The sequence below is a fragment of the Tetranychus urticae genome, chromosome 2 (genome assembly GCF_039701765.1).
Source record: "Tetranychus urticae isolate SD_2017Ah chromosome 2, NJAU_TeUrti_SD_1.0, whole genome shotgun sequence".
NCBI lineage: Eukaryota > Metazoa > Arthropoda > Arachnida > Trombidiformes > Tetranychidae > Tetranychus > Tetranychus urticae.
In genome coordinates this window covers 1,012,499-1,035,394 of record NC_142959.1, presented here as the reverse complement: position 1 = coordinate 1,035,394, position 22,896 = coordinate 1,012,499, and the positions used below count along the sequence as shown (strand labels likewise).

At 30.8% G+C, this 22,896-nt stretch overlaps 1 protein-coding gene across 1 annotated transcript in view; it reads left to right on the top strand.

The window, feature by feature from the left end:
- LOC107368841 (uncharacterized) overlaps nucleotides 1-22,896 on the top strand; it is a 78,146-nt gene that overhangs the window by 44,172 nt on the left and 11,078 nt on the right. The window lies entirely within an intron of this gene.

The window sequence follows — 22,896 nt, the reverse complement described above, 5'->3', positions numbered from 1 at the left end:
CCATTAACAATTGTTTGGTTGTTTGGACCGGATTAAGTAACAAATTATAGTTACTGTCATGTTATTATCCATTAATTAAATTATCATCATTGATCAATTGTTTTTCCCGAGAAAACACTAAATTATTATTTTTATCAAATTACTGATCAGCTTGATGAAAGATGATCAAAGAGGGAAGATGAACATTAGAGGGAAACGCTTTTTTTGTTTAAATATTATTGCATGTAAACAATTAATCAATCTCAATTACTTGATAATCATTGTTGTCATTCACTAAATTGTATCAATATTATGTTTACAGCCATGAAAAGTATCAATTTGTTTTCACATTATTCATCCAATCAACATTTATGATGAGCCTGAGAAAGCGTTTCATCATTGAAACTGGTGATTTACTGAACAATCATTATAATTGTAATCAGTCAGACACACAAATCAGAGTCAATTTACAGGTTCATCTTTTCGTTAATGAGCCAAGTGCTGCAAAAAGAGACGCAAAATGCTCTGATAATCATTAATCTTAACGATAATTATATGGAGAAAAAACTCAAACTTTTTCTTCGTTCGACCAAATTGCAAATGAAGAAGTTTAAATTTCAGCAGAAGAACCAAAAAAATTGTTGAATAACTATCATTTTGAGTTACACAGAAAAACAGAAAATCAGTGATGTTCTGATCTAAGATGGATTCGATCGATTTATTTTCTTCTAAATCAATTCAGATCTACCAAAAGAAAACCTGTCTCGCAAAACGTCACATTCAAAGTTCGAAAATTAATGTTTGGTTTTGTTAGAACTTCCTCAGAAAGAATTTTTTGGGCGATTTCTCAGTGTAACACGCGAAGTTGAAGAGTGTCGAAATGTTGTATTGAAGTAAGTTATTTGTTTTAGAGTCGATGTCAAATCGATTAAATAGTTACTCGAATTGTTCTGATCACTTTAAGTTCGATTTCATCGGGTTGCATCACTTCAAATGAATTTGAACTTTTGAGCTTAAAAAATGTTGCTTCATCTCATTTAGAGAACAGAAAAGTTTCGACTTTCAAGTTTTCCAAACTAATTTCCCTTGCAAGACTATCGCTCGGTGATTCCTGAACTCCCAGCTTGCACTCCCACCTTTAACTTGCACCTTTAATATCAATCCCAGTCAAGCATTGTAACAAAGCTAATTAGGTTCACTGATGAGTGATGGATGAATAAGAAATAATGAGCTTCAACATGATGAAACTATGAAAGATTCAGTTGATTGGTTACAAATGAAAAAAAGTTTCCAACAGCAAGAAAAGTTTAACAATTTTTCTTATCACAACCTCGAACTTTTACCTCAACCGTGTTCAATAAGTAGTGAAACAGTAACTATCATGGACTTGTTCATTATCATCACCTGAATTTCATCCTTAGTTGAGACAAAAAAAATGTTGAAAAAAAAGAAAAGCGAAACAAAACTAAGAGCAAAAAAAGTCGAGAAAAAAACTAACAACCAAAACTGGAGTAAAAAAAAGTTACACTAATGATGGTTAGAAACTGGGAGGATAAAAAAGTTATTAGTTTCCATCAATTTTTCTCTTCACTCCCAAGAACAAAGTTTACTCTTATTTTTAAATTGTAAATAGCAATTACAATATCATTCAATATCCAAAAATAATAGTCTCTCAATTTCAACTGGCAGTTATTGGAACAGAATCGTTGGCTCGAAGTAAGTTGATATACAGTTACACTTGATCCGGTGAAACTCGAGATGTGCAAATGTTTTCATTCAAGCATTATGTTGATGATAATTATGATAAAAGTGTTGATGTAAATTTGAAACGAGCAAAGGTAAAATGATAACTGTTAACGATTGATGATGTTGTTGATAACAACTGGGAGGGAAGAGGAAAGATTTTGGGAAAACAACAATTCTCTTTTCATCTTTCAATTTGCTTTCCCTGTTAATGATATTGGATTCACAATGAATATCCATTGTCAACCTATTATCATTATCATCATCATTATTGCTGGCATTATTATTATTTCATTATTAGCACTCACATTTTCTTATACACTTTTCTCGATTGTTTTTTTTTTCTCTCTCTTCTTCTTATTCTTGTTGATTCTCTTTCCTTATCATTATTGTGTTGCCAATGAATTACACACTTTTATTTTTCTCTCTTTCTCTTCTTTCATTTTCTTTCATGGTAACCTTATCATGAGCGCTTTTGGATGGAATCAGGAAAAGCAAATTATAAGTGAAAGTGAATAAATTTTGCCAATCAAATTGTTCCCTTTTTGCATTTGAACTTTTCTTACTTGTGTTTGCCTGCCTTTAATACATACGATCAAATTACCAATCCAATTATTATAAGCATTATTATTTTTGTCAAAATGTTATTAATCTTAATGGGTTGGCTTTCCATCATTATCACCAATGATTATCGGTAAGAACAGCTGACGAGCAAAGAGTGAGAAAATGTCTCAAAAAGTAGAGTTAATAGACTTTTCCAATTTCGCTATCAATTTAATTTCAATTGTTTGTCGAAAATAATAATTGAAGGAAACAGCTTAAAGTTATTAGTTTAAGCAAAAGGTTAAAGGTTTATAAGTTATCAAAGTGTTCATTTGCACGAAACATTTATCGAAAGATGACAGAAAGCAACTTTGTAAGTTCAGTGGCGAAAAGTTTGAAAAGTTGCGAATCCGTTGAAACAAAGATTTTAACAGAAATGCTCTTCAAATGAGATAATCTTTTGTTTTCTGTAATCTTATGATCGAATCTCTTTTTTGGTGAAAAGTTTTGAAGAAAATTGAAAAATGTTAGAAAAGAAAATTTCATTATTTTCTAAGCGATCGGAATTTCCACAAAATCTGTCATGATTTGATTACTTTTTGTTGTGCTTTCTTTTCATTCACTTTCCTATTCACGTTTAAGGCCATGAAGAGAATGCTTTAGCTTCTTTTTTTGCGTTCAAACGTTACTATTTCATCAGTCAATTACATGCCTTTACTAAATTACCATTAATATGACAATTTACTTTGATCATGATAAGACCCAAGGCAACTTGATGTGGTCCTTTGCATTTGTTTTTTGTTGGTTAGCCAACTTTTTCATCTCCTACTGAGTTGTGTTTCCCCTTAACATCATGTTTTAGCTTGTTTGCATGCAGTACAACAGCCTGTAGTTTGTCGCATTGTCTCAACTGTAATCATGAGCATTAATCCAGTTGCAAGAATAAAAAAGCAGAACTAGCTTCAGGAGGCAAGACTTTATCATGAACATCAAGACTACCAGCTACTTTGATTGCAAGGTTGAAAAAAGTAAAGAGATGAGCAAAAAAGAGATGATATTCCTGTGGGCTAGTGGCAGCTGAACTCGCATTGGAAATGATGATGTTGATAAAACTGAGAAAAAGTTGTTAGAGTGAAATTGAAAGTGAATCCATCATTTAGTCTCCCTTTATAATACATCCACTGGCCATGATTATGATGGAATTGATGATAATGATCGCCATTATCATTATCAAGAACCAGAGTATTGAGAGAAAGAGGAACATGAAGGCAAAAAAAGAGGATCAGATTTAGTGTCTTTTGACATGCTTAACACAAAAACAGAAGATGATTCTTGTTTTCGTTTTTTTTCTTTTACTTTTCCACTCTTTTTTTGCTCATTTTTTCACTTGTTTTCACTCAACCATTGTCTTTAACATTGTTGGACCTTGTTTGTCACAGCAGTGAGATCATCTAAGGCCATTCATCAGACAATATTAACTGTAACGATCTCAACATTTTTTCATCTCTTTTTTATCCTTTATTTCGCGCTGCTCATTCTGTTACTTCTGTTCGAATCAGTCCATCAAGCTGCATAATTGTTTTTTACCGAAAAAAATGTTGATTACTTTTACCTTCAAGACTGTAACATTTCTTTCAAACTTTCAATTAATGCTCAAATTGCAATATTCATGAAGAAACTTTTAAAGGGGTATGTAAAGCAAAATCTCACTTCTGTTAAACTTTTTCCTATAGTGATTTTCTGAAAGAGCTTGTTGAAAAACTAGGTTTAACTTGAAAATGGGCATTGTGAGTATTGTGGTTAGGCCGCAATTAAGGTCGAAACTTAAACCTTTTTCGAGTCATATCTTAGCAACCAAACATGATAGACGGCTGGAACTAAAGATATGTCATTTTCTGATATGCAAACATTCATATACAAAAGTTGAAGGCTGAAAAATGATGCTGTCGTTATATTGGATTTCGTCTAGTCCACATGAAGTGTTGGAAATAAACATCTCAAGATTACTTATTCTTTATTCGACAGTGCAAAGTCTTGATCTTTTGCTAGATTAAAGAACTAATAATTCTGTATGATTTTATGCTTGATTTATTTAGATCTGTTGTTCCTAAGCGTTATTAATGCGTTCCGTTTATTTCAGACCGTTTATCGTTATTTATGGAACCAGTAAGTAAACGGCTCTCATCTTGCGTAGGGCTATTGACCAAATCAAAAGATACATTTTGAGACATTGAAAAAGATTGTAGAGTTTGATCTGTCGATTTGAAAACCAAAAAAGCGGAAAGTGATCTACCTGAATAACTTGACAACAAAATGAGTGAGAGTCTCGAACTTTTGTATATGAATGTTTGCATATCAGAAAATGACATATCTCTAGTTCCAGCCGTCTATCATGTTTGGTTGCTAAGATATGACTCGAAAAAGGTTTAAGTTTCGACCTTAATTGCGGCCTAACCACAATACTCACAATGCCCATTTTCAAGTTAAACCTAGTTTTTCAACAAGCTCTTTCAGAAAATCACTATAGGAAAAAGTTTAACAGAAGTGAGATTTTGCTTTACATACCCCTTTTTTGTTCGCAAACTACAATTTATAGCCATACCATATTTTGATTTGTATTTGCAAATCGAAAATTTTCCGATTTCTTTTTTGGTTCTAAATTTTCTAAACAACTCTGACTTCAGGATCTTTCAGGATTTTTCACGATTCCATTTTAGAGCGACTTACAGTCTTAAGCAATGCTGCTATTGAATTTAATTTTAGCCAAAGTTGGGTCAACTGAAATTACATTTTACTATCTTCATGGATCAGATAGAGTGATGACATGAAAATTCATTTTCAGCAAAAGAATAAAAAAGTCCATAAAAACCTCAAATTTTGATCCAGACAAAGTGACCTAAAATAACAGTTGCAATTGAAGGAAAACAATTGATTAAATACATTACAATAATAATAAAAATAAATGATTTTTTAGAGTTTTTCAAATTCATATTTCCATCAAACAAACAAATGCAAAATGCAATAAAATTGGCGATAATAGTTTATAAATATAATTGAATAATTATTAGATTAATCTTGGAATGAATAGGAAAAAATCAATTCTTTCTGTTCCTGATTGAACAGACATTTTAAAATAAAATGATAAGATCAATTTTTGCCTAAAGGAATAAATATTTTCATTTTTATCATCATTTGTGATATTTCACTCCCAGTGAAGCGCAAGAAGAAGCTAGTCGATGAAAGAATGGGTTTATTATGTCGAAAGAATGAAACATTTTTCTCTTTTTTTCAATTTGGTTGGAACGCTTCTCCTCATTGGGATCATCATGACGAGATTGAATCTTATATCAAATAATATTACATGGAAAAAGTAAATTGGTGCAACTCGGAGAATCCAATAAAAGTCTCATTCTTTTGCCTTACGGTTATCCATCTCAATATAATCATATCATCACCTATTGCTATTATTAAACAAAATATTTACTCATCTGATTCCTTAAATTAAACAAGCTCAAGTTGGAGAAGGAAAAAGAGCGAAAAAATTGGAATCGAAAAAAAAAGATTCATTAAAATGGTTCCCAACAATTTTCTCTGATAAATCACATTCTCATGACTTTTTTGTGTTTCCTCGATATTAATAAACATTTTACTTGAAAGATGGGAAATGAAGCCAGAGAAGAGTTTTTTTCCTTCTTCTTGATAAAACACACAAAAAATGAAGGGAAAAGTTGAAAGCAAATATTTCCTTGCAAGAGATAATTATTAATAATACATTGTTATTCATGATAATTATATTGGCAGAAAAGTGGAACATAAATAGAGATTCAATTTTGATATCATGATATACAATGTTATTATTCCGTCTAATATTAATATATTTATTTTCTTTTGCCTTTTCCGACTCAATTTCACCTCGCCATTCAATCAATATTTTCAATTCATTTTAAATTAGGTAACCATTTTTCAGCCAAAATTCAGTTTATTCAGATTTGCGTCCATTTCGAGTCTCTCTTGAGTTTCCATCAATATTCAATCTCGATTCAGACTTTTGTTAAAACAAAGAAAGATTAACCTTTTCTTGTTTCAATATTTTTACTTGAACTGAACAGAAATGACCAATCAAATTGTCACAGCGAACCTTTTCAACTGTTCAAAGATATGCAGATTTGCTTAGCTTTTTCATTATTTAGTTTACTTTATTCAATTGTTTCAAAGAACTCGCTCTTTTCTGGTTCTCGTTTCAAATGAAATGGAGATGGAAATGTATTAATAGAAGTTCAGATGATATTGAACAGAAATCTTTTACAAAAATAAGCATCAGGTAAGCACATGAGTTTTATGTTATTACTTTCGTTGAAATTTCAAACTGAAGGATGATCTTAAGACGCTCTGTTTTGTATCTTAACTTTAGTATAGTCGCTTTAACTCGTTGCATGTTTTGACCTTTTCCATTGTTTCAGATTTTGTTAATAAGTTTGTAGACGATTGAGTCAATATTTTTAATCTACTTCATCATTTTATCCAAATGCTAACGATGTTATTGCTGATGTAACGCTTGACAAAGTCCTGTTTATGTTTCTGAGCAAACAAGCAACTTTCACAAAATATCAAAACTAATAAGTTTTTCGTTTACTAATAATAAAAAACAGATCAATTTGAATCTTTTAAAATTTAATTAGCTTCGAGAGTTTATCTGAAATGTTCATGAGGGTTATGATGTTGCTCCTGATGACCGGGAAACAACCTGATGCTCTAAAGTTAGAATCAAAAGTTCAATATAAAATCGCTGTAGAAGACTGATAATTGGAATTTTATGATAAAATGACAAATCATTAGGCTGAAGGCCATAAACAGAGGCTCTCAATCAGCTAAACTTCTGGCGATGCCTTTTTGCTGTCATTTTTGAAACAAATCCTCAGATAGTGACATTCTGATTTAAACCTTCATCGATAAATTGCATATCTGCAGTCGATTTCCTAGTTTTTAAATTCATTAGAGTAAAGCTTGCAATCAGATCGAGAAATGCTGAGCTTTGTTGCCAATGATTCTCTGTTTGAAAAGTGAAATCCCAATCGTTATTTAGCCTGAAGTTGAATAAAGTCAGTCAATATACAAATTGCAGTCATTCACATGTAACATACAAAAATTGAGGCAAAATTTGCTTTTTATTTATAAACTTTTCTCTCAACGAGACAATTCAATTTTCTCTCGTCATTCTGGTAACAACAATGAAAGCTGAACAATTTGAACGATTATAAATTTGTAAATATATTTACAGAGTTTCCAATCAATCTAAATCGAGGCAAAAAATGTCATCCTAATTACAAGCCATTAAATTAGCAATTAATCAGGAGTAAAATGGTGAAAACTGAAAAGTGATGAGAATTGAATTGCCTTAAGCTCACCAAATTGTTCAATGTTTAATTGCATTTCATTTTTCATTTCAACTGTTTCCTCTGTTTCCATTGGCAGAAACCTTGTGAGAAAGAAGAGAAAGAAATGCTTTGAAATATTCAAAAACAGTTTCCAATTAGCTGATCAAATGAGATTGAAAGTTGCATGTTAATTGCTATAAAACATGAATAGGAAGTAAAGCAATTAAGTGAAGTTGGTCAGCCAATGAAAAGCAGCTTTAAATGAATCGTCATTAAAACTTGATCACACAATGAGAAGTCGAGACAAAAATTGACGTAAAAAAAGGATAATTCAAAAGTCGATCAAACAATGGACTTGAATTTTGCCAGATTGATCAACAGATTGTCAATCAAGTATTGAACACTTGAATGGTCGAGTGTTCATGTTGACAATGACAAAGTTGACTAAATATTTGCAATTAACTCGACTTAATTCATCATTTTTCTTCATTTGGTTCAACTGAAAATGAAATAATTAACTTGGAACACAATGGAAACTCTTTGCACCCTTTTTGCTCCAAATGAAGTTAACACTTTTTCCTTGTTGTTGTTGCTTCTCATGATGAAACCAGGAACAAACTGAATGAGCCAATTGATTGAATTTACTGTTTTTACCTCTTCAAGTGACGAAACGTAAAGGTTTGAAGGTTTTTACCATTAACTCGATGAAACTTGGTCAGTTAAGTGCACAAGTCAGTTAGCAGAACAAGTGAAAAGGTAAAAGTAAAAAGGTTGAATCAATTAATTGGTCAACAGTAAAGTTAATCAAGTTAACACTTGGACACAAAAACACACAATTGAAAGACTTTCGCCTTTTCGTTTCACCTTTATATTAATACAATTACCTTTGATGGAAATAATTTTTCCTTTCGTTCTTTTCTCTTGTTTCATTGCAACAAGAAATTTTGTGATAATTCACCAGAAATTTGATTAAAGATAAGAAATTTTTCCAATTTAATTATTTTAATGCTTTCTGGATCAACGAGATTCAATTGAATCCAATTTGAAAGCAAAAATCGGAAACGTTTTCACACCAATTAGCATAAACAGAATGAAGAAAAATTCAAAAACAATTTTCGTTCAATATTTTCATGCGTCTCTTCAGATTTTCAAGTTTTTCTGTTTTCTTCCAAAGATCAAAAACAAGAAAAATTTCACTTCTCAAACCCTTTTACTGATTCACCTCAACAGATGGTTAACATAACACTACCTTCGCGTGAATAAAGAAACAACAAGAGTCGATTTTTTTGCAAAAGCGATTTGTTTAAGCTTTTAAAGTTCCATCAGAGTAATTCAATTCATAATCAATGTATAATATACGCATAATTATGACTACAGTTATGAATTATCGTTAAATCAATTCCAGAGTTATTCCAAGTTGTTATCTTGAATAATTGCGGTTCCATCATGATTCCAACAGATTTTCATAGAGAATATTTTTGCTCATTTCACTGTCTATGTTCATCAATGTTCATTCATTTGCTGATCAATTGCGTCTTTCAATGTGATCGATTTATCAACTTGTGTAACTCATCAATTCTGGTGACTTTTAGTCGTTCATTTTACTTTCCTTTTTCAAGTGAAATTATTCATTCTGTTTACTCGTCATAATATTAGTTTTGTGTATTAATACATGATGAGAAAGGCTGAAAAGCTTTACTTTGGGTTGGATTAACTTGATTATAATAACTCATTATGATTGATTTTTGTTATCCTAAAAGGATTATACCATGATTATGTAAAACAGTAATGAGAGAATGAAAGAAGATGAAAAAATTCATTGCTGGATAACTTAATCTGACAGTCAACTTGAGTGGCAAAAATGGATAAAATATGAGAAAATGAAGGGAAGAAGAAAAAAAAGCAAAATTGAGGTTCGTTGCAACAATTCAATTGTATCGAGTAAATTATCATTATTATAACACATTGTTTTCAGTTATTCTCGCAAATTATCGTCCACACTCAGGTCACACCAACAAATTGACTAAACTACGCTTAAACTAATGTGCAACACAAGATGGTAAAAGTTGATTTACTTTGCTTTCTCATCTTTTCCCTGTTTGTTATAAAAACGGTTCATGTAATGCAATATCAATAATAATAATGATTATTATGCTGATGATCATGATGATGGTGATGAAGATAGGAAGGTACAATTAACTTGTTGGCAAAACAGGGAAAGCTGATTGAGTTAACGTTTACTGTCAATTGTTAATGGTTGCTTAGTCAAGGGTTTCCAGGTTTCAATTGGAATCAAACAAACACCAAATATTGTTATTGGATTGGTGGTAAAACATTGCCTTTACAATACACTTGCATATACTTTGTATTACATTTCAAGCATTATTGTCACTCAATACAAGCTTTTGTTTGTCCCCAATAAAACAGACGTAACTTTATAATTGACGTTTGTGTTTATGTGATTCCGATCAAGTTTAGCCTTCAGAAACACTGTTTGGTCTGGGATCAAAGTTTTAGTTTACCAATAAATCGATTTCCAGTCTCACAATACTAATCAAAGTTCAGTATAACTTTTACTCCCAGCAATTCCCAGTCTCTTGATGTCTGCAAAAGTTAATTTGCAAAATTTTCCTGGTAAAATGATTGAGTTTTAGTTTGGATTTCACAGAAACTCATATAAAGGTTCACACTCGAAAGCTGTGAGCATCGCAGATACGGAATATGACTACATTTACACTCCAATCTAAAATCGATTTGTCGGTGGATATAATCGATTCTTTATCGATATCGCCGAAAATCGATATTCATCTTGCGTAGCTCACCCCTTAATCGATTAATTGTGATCGTGATATTTGTTTATTCATTTCGTAATTGATTTGATTTGACTTTAGGATCTTGATTCGATTGTAGTGAAAAGATAATCGATTTAATCGATAAATCGAATAGACTTATTGCTTATTCTTGTAATCAAAAGAACCTATCTTCATCTCAGCTTTAATCATTCAACTTGTGCATTAAACAGATTAATCTGATGAAACAAGTTGAATTTCACGTGCTGAATCACATTTCTGAAGCTCACTACCATGACAACAAAAGATTAAACCTAATTCATTCTCCCATTACATGGTTTCAATCAGAAATGAGAACAGTTTGTCCAGTAAGAGCGAGATAAATTTCCTACCTCTTACTCTTCTAATCCATAACCATTACCAAACAATCAAATTAAATGAAACATTACCAAAAATACTTAAATCGTTGTCCAAAAGATGCAATGTAAAAGGCAGATTGACATGAGACTGAAGGAAAATGATTTATTAAATTGTGAGAAAAAATGTTCATTTACTGTTAATTAAGTCAATTATCATTAATTGGTCTAATGATTTAAATGATAATGAAGTCCAAGAGTCAATTTAAAAGTTGTTTAAAAAGACGAAAATTTAATTGCAACAAAACCATAAAACAACAATCTGATACAAACAAAGCAAAAACTCTGGTCAATACGATGACAACATTTGACCAGAATGAAAACAAAAAAATGAAAAGAAACCAAATAACAATGAGAAACCAGAAAAGATAAACTGAAATGTTGGAAATGAACAGAAATGAATAATGAAAAACATTGAATTTCACAGTTTATTAAATTTATCAATTAACATTGTTTTAATCACTTTATTTACCAGTCAAGGTACCAATTTGAATGAAATTAATAGTCGCCTGAAATGCATTTGCAAGTTTATCAAATTGAAAGGCTAAACGTACGAAGACAAAAAATGCACAAAAGTGTCTATTATGATAATAGGATCAGTGAATCATTTACTTGTTCATTGTCACCCATTTTACATGAAACATTCGTGATGATAATCATTTTCGAAGTAAAGTCAACCTTTTTCCTCTCAATTTCGGTCAAATATTTTTTCCTCTTTTTTTCCTCATTCAAATGTTGCTTCATTAACGAGTTGACAAAAAAAGCAAACAAAACTCTCATTTCATGTTATCAGTTACCAGAACTGGAAATTGTTGAAACATTCAAAGCTAATGTTATCATTTCGTTTATTACTTTCACTTCAAACCAGAAAAATTTATCTCATTTTGTTGAAACTTTTCATTTCTTTCATTTTTTCATCGCTTTTCATTCGATATCAATTTTTTCAACTTATCTGTTTTCATTTTTGTGATGCTTTTTTCAGCCAATCTTGAATCTCTAAGGATAAATTTGTGTTCAATCTTTCAATTTATGAGACAAAATGGACGGTCCAGCTTCGAAATGTGATTTAGTTTGAATTTTTTTCAAGAAAACAAAACTCGAATCAAAGCAATTAATGATGGAATAATTTTTATTTATTTTTTCCTCTTTTCTCGTTTTCATTGGAAAAGTTGTTCAAAAAATTGATTGTAACATAAAAGTGAACATTCAATTGTGTCGATGTAAGTGAATTGATAAAAAATTATTGCTTCTTATTGTTTGATAATGTAATTGTACATCACAAAATGAAATAAGTGACAATTTAAATGGAAGCGAAAGTTTATGCGGGAAGAAAAGGTGAAACAGCAGGGAGTGAAAAATCCCAGAATGTGTATCAATTGAATAACATGAAAAGTAAAGGAAAGGAAAATATTGAAGGTAAAAAAAGGAGAAACAGTAAGAATGATGTGGGTAACAATAGATAACATATTTGATATGAATTTATCTTCTTTTCATTCACTATTTCATCTTATTATCGTTATTATTATTATCATCAAAATTATTATTGGCTGAGAAAATGTTTTAATAAGAGCCATCTGTAGGTTTTCATGATAATCAATCAACTTGATATTGAACAAAGTGCAACTTTCATTCAGTGATGACAACAAAAAATGTTTCAACTTTTCTTTTTCGCACCTTTTCATCAGAGTTTATTAGTTTTCCCAGTTTTTTGCCTTCGACAAAATGTTTCATAACTTTCAAATTCAAGTTTATCACAAAAATGGCAAGAATTGAATGCTTTGAGGAAACAGTTTTCACCAAAAAAAATGTCAAAGTTTCCGAAAACATTCATCTTGGAAGCTTCTTGAAACTCGAAAAATGAGTTTAATGAAAATGCAGTCCCAATCCTTTACCATAACAAGACATTCCAATTATGCAAAAGTTTATAAGAGAATCGGCCTAAGATTGAATTTCAACGCTTCGACATTCAACATACTAAAATGCGTCCAATCACTCATTTCGAATCAAATGATCGAGCAAATGATCAAAAGGTTGGAATGAGTTAGTTTCAAAATACTCACTGAAAGCTTCAAATTAATTTTGCTTTCGAAATGAAAAAGTCTCAAAAATTAAGTTTCAATATCTTTTGTTTATCAACGAAAATATCTGAAGTTTAAAATTTCGAAATATTTTTCATAACTCAATAGGGAATCAGAATATTCAAATAATCAAATGAAGTTCTGGCAATACTTCGGTTTATTCTGGTTCAGCTCGACTCATATGCAAGTTCGAGTCTAACAATTATAGTAAATTGTGAAAATTGAGTTTTTCACTCGAGATTTTTATTCTTGCGAACTTGTACAAAAAATTTAAAATCAATTTTCTGTTGAACCAGTAATGCCTTTATTAGCAATCACTCTTGGAGTGATTTTACATTTTTGCATCATTAATGTGTTCAACTTTGATAAGATTATTGATTTACTTTGAAAGAGAAACAATTAATATTTTTTTCGCTCTTTTATTAAATTATCCATTCACAAGTGTGATAATATTGATTGATTGTTTTTTTCAATTTCAATCAACTCTTACAATTGCAACAATACTTAAGCTTATTCACAGTTAATCCATTAATCTTTATTTGTTTTTTAATGCTTTTGCATTTATAATCATCTTTCACATGAAATAAAATAACTTTCACTCCCTGTTTGACTCTTTATACTGATAATCCCTTCTTTGATGATATAATATTTAGACTGACAACTCTAAGCGTTTACCTTTTAATCTGACAAAAAAATGGTTCGAAGTGCAAGATGAAATATCTCAATATCAACATGAACCAATTGAGATATTAAAATATCAACAGAATAAGAATTTTTAGCGAAAAATTTCTTTCCATTTAAAATGCAAAAATACTTGACCTGTAAAGTTGTGTTGATCTGAAGGAAAATAAACACATAATTGACATTGGAGTTGATTTTATATACAATATTACACCATATAGAGATGATTGTGCTCCTTATGAGCATATCTGTTAACAAACTGTAAATGTAAAGTTGTATTCATTCAGGTATTATTTACTTAACTTATCATGCTTCTTCTCATGGTTTCATGTTCATTTACTTGATTCCATAGATATAAGTTTATGTGATTACAGGCAAACATTAACATTCTCAACATTTAATAGCATCTCTCTTAACCAGTTCTTAACATTCTCTTTGGATGTTTACCTCTTGTAAATGTGAATAATGCTTTTATTTCTTTCCTTTCTTCTTCTCTTTCGGCTTCTTTCCTTTCATCATTTATTATCATTCCTTCACCTTTACAACCTTCAGAATCAGTTCATTGAGCTAATCAAGCAATTCATTAATAACAACAACGAGGAAAAAAGGTAAATGATGAAAACAAAAGTTAAAGGCTAATCACAACTTTAATATGAAACAAAGAGGATTGAGCCAAAAAGACATCAAAATTAGGAGTAAAAGTCCAAGCTTAAGCTTCTCAACTTGCCATGTGATGAAACGAAAAATGAATTTGGCAAAATTTCATCATGTAAGGGGTCAAACAGACTGTAATTGATAGTCAGTCCTCTGAATTCTCCCTGATTTTTCTTTTTTCTTTCTTCATGAAAGTCAATGTAAGCGTGTAATTAGTTTTATTTCTTGAGTTTCTTCAACAATTAATTGTTTAGTTCTGATGAAGATCTTTGTGCTTTCATCTCTTGCTTTAAATATTGGGTTTCCTTTTATCAAGCTCAAGATTGGTTAAAGGGAATGTTGATCAACTCTGAGTACACTAGGTCAGACGATCACTCGCCGAAATCGAAGCGTTAGTGAATATATTTCTTCTGTTTTCATTTTCATGAGTTTCATAACTTTTTTCGTGTTTTGACACATTAGACTCATCTGGATAATTATCAGTGTTATAATGATGAATCTTCTAAAGAGGGACGAAAAGAGCTCGAAAAATTTTGAATGGAGTCCGAATGACCAATAGAGCTCAAGGTCGGATTCCAGAAAAAATTACTTTCGATAACCACAAATTTTCGGGTCATTTCGTTAGCTCGAAGGGGCACAATTGCGTGAGCAAGACTTCAAAAAGCGAATTTTAAAAACACCTAAGCGAATAAAAATCTTCGCTTCTCTTTGCTTCGCTCCGATAATGATTTTCACTTTTGCTCGGCTCAACCTAATAATCTGTTATTACGATTGCTCACACTTTTGAAACTCAATTGAATTTTCATCAGAATTTTGCAGTTTCTTTGATTTCTCTTTCATTTTTTTACTATCGCATCTAAAATTAGTGACTTGATCATTCGTCTAATTGCAACAGTTTAACGTAATTGATCGCTAAAGACGGATAAGGACTTTTGTGAGCTTGAAAAGCAATAAATTTTTGGATCAACTTTGCAAAAAATTTTGCTCTTGCAATCGTGAAACTCATTTTAATGCTGACAAAAATCTGTTTTTTTGGCACCAAATCTGAAACGGAAATTGATTCCATGAAAAACAAACAAATATTACCACAGATTTGGGTTTCACTTGAAATTGGCATTAACCGAAAATGATTATAATGAATAATCTTGTTGAAGCAAAAGGACATTTATTTATCCTTTGCAAAATGATAATATATTTGAACAGCTCTCTCCATAACCATAACAACTTGCAATCAGCTTAATATTATGACATTAATGTTGATAATAAATTAAATAAGATAACCGCCAATTCTTGTCTTTCATATTTTCATGTCTTAATACTTATTTTTTTACTCCCAGTAATGAGTTCTAAATAAATACGGAAAACAAAAAAGCAATGTTTAGCCAAGATTGATCCATGAATTTGTCAGTTATTTAAACATTATCATCATCATCTTAATCCTAGTTTAATGTTACTCATATTGAATACTCAGCAGAAAAGAAGAAGAAAAAACAACTCCAAGAAATGAATGGAAAAGACAAAAAACTGATATTCCATTTATGACCAATCATTCCCAGTCAATTCTGTTGAATTGATATTTCTGTTTGGTTGCCATTTACACAGCAAAAAAACATAAATATTGGTACAGTCAGTTAAAGGAAAAGGAGAGAAGCGAAAATAAGAAGAAACCTTTCATTACACGATTCTGCAACTTACTTTTCATCATCTTCCTCCTATCATCAACATCATAATAATCATCAGTATTATCAGTTCAACTGCAACATTTCCCTTTACCCTGGGATTGATTTATGATATTATTGTGTCAAATATGGTATAAACTATCTCACCCTTGACTCTCTCTGGCTACACTTTTCAACCTTGATTCAGATAAATACGTTATTATCTTCTCACTTAGAACATAAATAATATCAGAAAGCAAAACAAAATACGAAATGATTAATTTCCTCAAACAGAATCAATTCCGCTGTAAAAACGCAAAACTGTGAGATTTCGTAGAGAAAAGTTGAAAGCCAATGAAAAGTTGAAACATCATTCAACAGGATCAGATTCAATCGTGATTTCAACGCTTTTCTTATTGATTTTCGGAAAAGTTTCTTCGGAGTCTTGAAGTCATAATATGACGGGAAATGATCTGCCACTAAACTCGCATTTTCGGTGAATTTTATCGATTGAACACGCGATATTGACCTAGTCTCAACCATAATATCAGAATACGTTGGAGGCTCACAGTGAGTCTGCCCTGTCTAATGTGCAGATACCAAACTGATCTTAGAGACTCAAAGATTTTTATCAATCACTTGTATTCAAGGAAACCCTGAAAGCCTCGTTTTTTCAATAGTTCAAGACATAACCATGTTGTTCAAATTGTTATGTTGCCGTGTTCGGAGTTATTTTTGAACCATTCCTTAAGCTATGAATAGGTCGTGATGACTTTTTAAGCATTGCTTCGAAGGAACCACCACAATCACTTATGGTATCTTCGGTATAAAAAAGCTAGAATTTTCTTTTGGGTACAATCAAAGAAATCGACTAAACATGGTTTCTTCGATTGACTCGAGTGATTGTTTCAATCGTTTTGGAATTTTGATTTTTTATTTGAAAGTAAAAGTTTGAAGCAATTTGGGGAAATTCAGTTTTTACTGAAATCATTTCTATGAACCATTTTGGTTTAATTATAATTGCTAATTGAAATGACTGATCAAAATTTCATGCTGAGAAGCAATTTTGCTAAGCTTTTTATTGCTGATAAATGCTATAAATAAAATGTTAATAGCAATTTTTAATGTGCAACTCAACAGCATTTACTTTGGATTGTTTAAGCATACATAAATGAAGGTTGAAAGTAAACTTGAAATATATTACAAGTTTACGATCCATTTGACTGGATAAATATTGTGGCCACCATGGCTATTATTACTGACCAATTCAATAACCTAATGCACACAATTTTCATGTTTACTTGAACAATTTTTGCCAGCAAACAAGTGAAACAATTTGATAAAAATAAATATGTTCACCGCGAACAACAAGAATATCAAAGTTGCAATTTTGTCGAGATGAACATTTGTTCAAGATGAAATGCAATCAACAGTTGAATCGATTGGTTCAAAGACTAAAGTAAATTGAATTAATGGAATAAAGCGTCAAAAAGTTGATCAATTTTCAAATTTTCTGGTTAAAGTAATAATAATGTTAATGTTAACTTGAAGAACAGAATGTTAAACAGAAAATGGTCACTTTTATGATGACCATTTTGTTATGCTCTTCTTTATGGGTCACTTATTTCATTGTGAACCTTTTTGTGGTCATCAATTAAATTAACGTTTGACAGACTCAACCATAAATTAAAAGCCATAAAAAAGCAACTCTTTGCTATTTTGAGAAGCAAAAAGTTGATCGTTAATAATAATGATCATCTGGACTAACTTAATGATTAAACTTGTGAAAGCTTAATTTGAGTTTACCTTTTTTATTGTCTCTTTATACTGAATACACAAGTGAAAAATAATATTTCAAGTTTTACAGCATTTTTATTGTCACTCTTGTTGTTGTTTGTTGAACACTTGAGTTGATTAATGAAGTTCACTTTTCTGTTTGTTTTTCAGCCTCGCTCTTCAACAATTAATCATAATTATTCTCATTTATTAATATGCAATCAATTTTTTGCTGTTGATTGAGAAATCAACGGTTCTCTCAGTTCACCATTGAAGACTTTATTTATGCAACTTGAATAGGAAATTGTAATGAACGAAAAATATCCTTTTCGGTTTACATCATTTTCATCGGGTCTAGCTTCAAGCTGAGTGAGTTTTTGATGCTAGAGGTGGATTGATTAGCTATCGTGAGCGAAAAATCGATCAAGCGGTCTTAAAATTGGGACATCGTTCCTTCGGTGGCAGTTAAGACCCCTAGCTTACAATGAAATACCATTACTCTCATAGTTTCTTTACTCACACGGTTAAATGCAAGTTGGGATAGTGTCTCTCTCACTTGAGTTTACCTCAATGTCTGGGAAGCCTAGTTGGACTGAAGCTCGAGCAAAAGCAATCGAAAATAAGTGACGAAATTTTTATTTTTTCATTTCATTTTCCTCCAGTTTCCTCCTCCTTTTTTCCTCCAGACTTGGACTTGCTAAGATTGTTCATCTTGTAATAGTTTCCAATTTAATCTTAATCAGTATCTTGGACCATATTTTATTGTCTTTTACATTCACTTTCGAATTCAAAATTTTTTAAATTTGATTCTCCAATTGATCTTTGATTAGAGAGACGAAAAGCTCTCATGAGATACAAAATGCATACAAAATGAATGCAACTGATGAGTTGTAATATCCATTGAAAAACTCAATTTGATAATGGACTGAAATGTTGAGAGAAAATATTTCTCTTTATTGGAACATTTTCTTCAACTTATAAATATTATCATGACAATTTCATTTTCAAGTTTAAACAAAATAATAGGACAAGAAGAATATATGATTTCATTTCAATATTTAAGCAAAAATGTTGGAAAGAAAAGAAAGGGAAAAAAGTTGAACCCAAATTGTGATCATTTTTGTTTCGCTTTTTTCCTTTGTTTCTTCAGTTGTTCAGATACATATTTCAGCATACATTGAATATCAGCACAAAGATGATAATAAATGGGTTCTTATTGTTATTATAATGGAACAAAGAAGAATAAAAATGGAGAAAAAAATAATCGAAGGAAAGAAGAAGAAAAAGTTGAAGGAAAACTCTGGTAAGAAAAAGCTAACAATGATAATCAGAGTATTTCAAGGTTTCACCGAGTTCCATGCAACTCAATGAAACATGATACTTTTCTCATACAATGATACCAAATGGGTGATAATGTTATTCCCTTCACCTTATGTTACAACTTACTTCCGTTAGTTGAATGTCAATCATTATCATTAAACCAATGATTATACTTATCATTATTATCATCGACATTATCAACATAATCATTACCAATTCCAGGGAATTTATCTCAATATTTGTGTTTAGATGTAAGATGAACACAAATGATGCAGACAACTAACTCGAGATAATAATGTAAACAAATGTCACATTTATCTAGACAATTGTTTCATTCCATCTCATGATGAATCTCAATCAACGCAATTACAGATTATTGCTATTCCATCATTTGTTATCCTTTTTCCACCTCATCTTTCACCATTACTTGGGCATAAATATTAATCAATGAAAATTCTTGGACTAACCAAGAAGGTTCTTGTTTCTGTTTCTCAAAGAACATCATTTCTATTCCGTTTTCAGCAAGTTTCACTTAATTGTGACTAATTGATTCACAATGGTCAACATGAGATGCATGAGGCAATTCACAACTCAAGACTTCTCAATCCAATATCAGCTTAAATATTGAACCTGGTGTGAGTACCCTACGGGAGTTGAGGTCACAAACCAGGTATCACAGGTTGTGGTACACCTTAGAATTATCGATAAATCATTAATTCATTTATGGTGAGCACTTGTACTTTATTCAGCACAATTAGGGCTCACCTGATTGACTGTTTGAGTGGAATGCTTATCGAAATCAAAAATACAATTAAGGCAAAATACATACACGTTTAACATGACTAGCTGATACTAGTAAAACTAGAGTTTTAAGCTTCCAATCAAGAATCGATTCAATCGATTAAAGCATGATATGTCTAGATTCAACATGCGAAATCGATTAATTTTTCATTTTACGAACTGTCAATAAAAATTGATATTTCAACGCCAAAAAGTATCAAAGATCTGGCTTGAAAGCACGTTTTTAAGAGATCAATCAATTAGTGGGAAATCGATTAGATCGATCTTGAAATCGAATCGGAACATCACTACTTCCTTAGTAGTTAAAGTCCCTTGGCTACAGTGAAATACCATTACTCTCATAGCTTCTTACACGGTTAAAGGCAAGTGGCTTGGGTTCACCTCAAGGTCCGGGAAGGCCTCTTATCATTGAATGCTAAAGCAAAGTGTGGATACTTTTGTTAAGAAGCTAAGGAAATAATTGTAAATTACAAGGTTTAAATGAAAAAGAGTTTTGAGTTGACCCCTTGTACTGGTTATAATTATACAGTTTTGAGTTGAAAGTTCCGGAAAGAAAGACTTGAATAGAAAATGGAAAAAATAGAAAATGAACTTTTTTATTGAATTTAAGTTATGAAAGAAACCATTGTTCTATGTTACATTCAACTCGACCTTTCATTAATATGAAAAATTTGACCATTGGATCAATTTCAAGTTTCTATTTTGTTCTTTATTCATTAGCATTTTGATTTTTATTCTCACTTTTTTTTCTTCTTCAATTAACCTTGTAATTTTAGTATTCAAATAGCTGTTTGACATTAACCTTGATAGTAAAATTTGCATGAGAAAAACTCAATTGATTTTGAATTAATTTTTATTTCTATTTCTATTAATATCTGATATTCTGATGAAAAAATGGAAATTATTTTTAAATGCAATTCTGGACAAATATGCATTGCAATATAAGAATGATGAAAACGTTGAAACAAAGTGATGGTATAAAAATATCGTTTGACGAAATAAATATTGATTATTTCATTTTTAATGTTTCAATTTAAATTAATTTACTTAAAATAAACTGATAATGTTTGTTCAATGAAGATAAATAAAATATTACATCGACAGAGATCATTGAAATTGATGAAAAAAATTCCTCTTTACTGATTCAATTTCAATATTCAAATTAATTTTTCATGAAAATATCTGATTACTTTAATATCCTGGGATTTGCATACAAAGCCAGAGATAGAAAATGAACTCAAAATAAAAGTATAATCTTTCAACGATATTGAACCAAATGAACATTTTCCTTGACCTTAACACATTAATAGACAATTATTTCTGATAATTTCAACAATTAAAAGAAATATTTTCCATTAAATGTAATTTGAATCTTAATGAATGTTGAAAAGTGGCTATTGAAGTTACATTTCATCTGAATATTATTCACTCCCAGCATTGGAAGCATTTTGAATTGGAGATAAAGTTGTGTTTCGTTGATTAATTTGGCCAATGATTGTAAATTGTTTTGATTTGATTTGAGTTGCTCATGGAATGTTTTGATTTCTTCATGATTGGAATAATCTGGCGATTGAAATTGATTTGGTCACCTTTAATGGACACTGCAATTGATTTTGTTTCTTAATTAATGGTGAAAATTGGTTAATCACAATTGATTAACTGTCAAAGTAATTATAGTTAAAGCGTAGAGTATCATTCAGATGAACAACAGCAAACAGAGTTTTGTTTTGCTTTTGTTTTTTCCTTCTTATTCCTTGCTTTTCCCTGTTCGCGTTGTTGTTGTTGATTGTAATTCTGAATTGCTATTTAGGTTAATGTGGTGATATGGTTAGCTGATGAAGGAAACAGTCAGAGTCAAACAATGAACCTTTCAGAATCAGGTTAACATGAGTTACAGAAATAATCTTTACATGCCAATGGCAAAGACTGTAAGTTAAAGATTGATTTCATGTTGAGTAGGTTTTGTTTGTGCATCTTCATATGCAAACACAGCGAGGTAAAGATGAAAGGCAAGGATTGAAATGAGGAACCAGAAAGGATGATAAAGATGATGAACTTGTAATCAAATGAATCCCGTTTGGTTCATTTCAACTTGTGAATTTGTTGGTAAGAAATTGAATGAAAGAAGAAGAAGAAAAAAGTGTTTCGAGTTTAGCTGTTGAGCAAGAATGAATCAGGTTAATTGGAGCCTTTAGAGGATGAGGCAAAAGATGGATAAGATGAAGGAGTTGAATGACTGTTGGTTAATATGCTTAAGAAAGTAACGATTCATGGGCGATGTTGAGGAATGCAGACTTCGCATTGAGTCTAGTTAATGTCTAAAGATTTTTCGTCTCTTCTCTGCTTTTTTATTATTTTTGCTTCTGACTTTTTGTCTTGTTTGTTTGTTTCCGCAGGAGTTTTCACAATTGATTGAGTTAACTAAATCATACATTTATGCCAATGTAATAATGTTCATGAAGAGACACAAATAGATTTTGCTTTCAATCCAAAGTTAATGTTGAAAGTTGTTGCAAGAAAAACATTTGATTTTATTATTCCCAGTCGTAGTTATTTGGGACAATTAAGAGTCGATATAGTTTGGTAATTAAGGTGAGTTGTAGTCTAATCAGAAATTAAACTTGTTTTGGTCTTTTTTATTAATGATAATGTACTTTTTACGAGTTTCATCGTTTTGTTATTAAAAGCTTTTGTTGAAAATTTCTCCTTCTTTTGGGATTTAGATTTTTCTTGTCGAACAATTTAGTTTAAAACTTGAAGCTAGTGTTTAAATAATGCTCATTAGCGCCAATCAACTGAAAATATGAGCAAAATATCAACTTGAGTTGAGTCAAATCATGTTGACGCCATTGAACAGCAAGAAAGTTGAATCACACCGAGCTTCATCTTGATTGAAAACGAATGTAAAATTAAACAGTTTACTCTCTCATTTCAACCATTAGACAACCCAATCAACTATCAGATTAATGTTGAAACGACAAATTGATGATGAAAATAGTTGAAGTCATTGATAGACCGATGAACAATACAAGAGTAAAATGATTTGGACACATTTTACAAGTGAAGAAAAGGTAATGGAGAAA